Source organism: Propithecus coquereli, unplaced genomic scaffold, assembly GCF_000956105.1.
Source record: "Propithecus coquereli isolate 6110/MARCELLA unplaced genomic scaffold, Pcoq_1.0 Scaffold158, whole genome shotgun sequence".
Lineage (NCBI taxonomy): Eukaryota > Metazoa > Chordata > Mammalia > Primates > Indriidae > Propithecus > Propithecus coquereli.
The window spans coordinates 393,830-396,152 of NW_012140302.1; positions in this window are offsets into that span (position 1 = coordinate 393,830).

The following is a 2,323-nucleotide window of genomic DNA, read 5'->3' on the forward strand; positions in this document are numbered from 1 at the left end:
GTTACAATCCAAACTAATTCTTACAAATGTTTTTCTCCTGCTAATTATTACTAAATCTGCTCTGTGTGCATAGCCGTCCCATGAGACTCCTCTCTCTGAATAGGGATGGCCTCAGGTCAGAGGCATAGGGAAAGGATGCAGGTTTTCTCCAAAAATGAGTTTTGGGACATATTTGCCTATTATCAGAGGTCAATCTTTTGGGGGTCCGTGAGTCCCTTGAGAGCAAGGGAGCCTGAAGTTCAAGCAACTGAGGGGCTAGAATGGGTCTTGAAGGGATTGGTTCATACGGCCTGTCCATAGGTGATCTGCCACTGTGTTGAGAGGTGCTGTGTCCTATGACCTTGTGAAAGAACAGGCACAGCACGCAGAACATAAGTGGAATGGGGGAGCTGCCTGAGGCTGGCAGAGCTTGATTACAGAGCCCTGGAAGTACGAGTTTTAATGAGCAGCAAAACTGGCCTTGCTACCTTCTTTGATGTTTCTGCCGAAGTAACTTAACCTCCATGCCCCAGGCCTGGAGATCAGGCCAGAGTCTTCTCTGTCATTCTTTCATAAAAAGGGAAGTTAAAAGAGGCACTTGGGTGTTTAAGGAATTTTCTGGGGAAGCTGGTGGAGTTTGGGGAGCTTAAGGAATTTGCTGAGGCGATGAGGCCAGGTTTTGAGGAGGGAGTTTAGGGGGTCTCGAGATCCGGGAGATCTTCTGGAGGGTCAGGGACGGGGAATAGGGGAGTATAAGAAGGTGGAGGAGGGGAATTCATGGTGGATTTGAATTTCAACTTTTGCTCTAATTCTGGTTTCTGCGCTGCTTTTGGTTTTTAATCTTGTTAAGAGAGTCCCTAAGGTTAGCTTTTATATTCCTTTGTGTCCTCTTTTCAATTTGGTCTTCCCATGAGTACCAATAAGACAGTTGTTTAGGAGGAGAGCTATAAAATATTTTTTCAAATGTAGCCAATTTATTTATCCCAGAAGTGATTCAAACCAATGGGCCTTTTCATGGAAGATCCTGAGGTAACTTTCAAGGCCTAAAATAAACCTTTAGCGTGGGAACAAATGGCTTTCCCAATGTGGGTGGAGAAGTTCCAGCCCCAGGATCCAAAAGGTTCACTCCCAGAGATAGCCTGAAAGCAAAGGCCTTCATTGCCGCAGGCGGTCAAGGGTGAAAATGGTGTTTCCTTCTCCAAAGGAATGTGGGCCACCTCCAGTCATAAACCTGCTATCTGTGACACTAGGCAGGTACTACTCGGATGGGACTTTCCCAGCACTAACCAAGCAAAGAAGGTTGAGATGGCATATGCCCGTTATGGACTGGGACCTCCTATTAAGACAAACTCCTCTGAGAGCTGGCGCCGTGGGACAAAGAGAATGCTGCTTGTCACTTTGTGTCTCAGGCTCCTAGCCTGGGTTAGACTGGCTGCTTGATGCACCCCCTGGCTGGCGGAGGCCAGAGAGAATATTCTCACGGGTCACTAAGCCAAGTTCTCAAGACATAAAACAAGACAAAAGACTTTGGGAGGCTTAGGTGGGAGGATCCCTTGAGGTAAGGAGTCTGAGACCAGCCTGACCAAGAGCGAGAGCCCGGCTGTACAAAAAATGGAAAAATTAGCCAGGTGTGGTGGTGTGTGCTTGTAGTCTTGGCTGCCCAGGAGGCTGAGGCAGGAGGATCACTTGAGCCCAGGAGTTTGAGGTCTCAAAAAAAAAAAAAAAGAAAGAAAACCAGACAAAAGGAGAACCTCATTCTATGATTCTCCTCCTTAGGAGGAAGTACATAAAAGACAGAGACCAAAAAAAAAAATCACAACAAAACAGTGACCATCCCTGGGAGAAGGGGATCAGAAAACAAGAGTACTCAGACTAAAAAAAAAAAAAAAAACTTCCCAAAACACCACAGCACTATACAATAACTAGTTCATACGCAAATATTTTTCTCCTGCTAATCTGAATTCAGAAAAGGAAAAAAGAGGCCACCACTGTCACTTTGACCCCACCCTATAGGCAGAGATCTGGGCGCCTGAGGCGGGAAGAATTGTACCCTTTTCCACCTTTGGGTCTAGGGCCACAGAATCCTGCATCTGCAAGCAGTCCTGGAGCAAGCAGGTCTCAGTCAGTGAGTCCCTTTGCGATGGCCAAACCGTAGGGGAGGAGAAATATTGCTTCTCTCTACCCTTCTATGTTCTTTGGCTGGTCTATGAATTAAATTGACATGAGACAGATTAACAGGAGGAAAACAATTTTAATTATGTATGTACATGTGGGAATTCCACGAAAATATGAGACTCCAACTAGTGGCCAGGTGACTGAGGTTTCCACACCATCCTGAGCTACA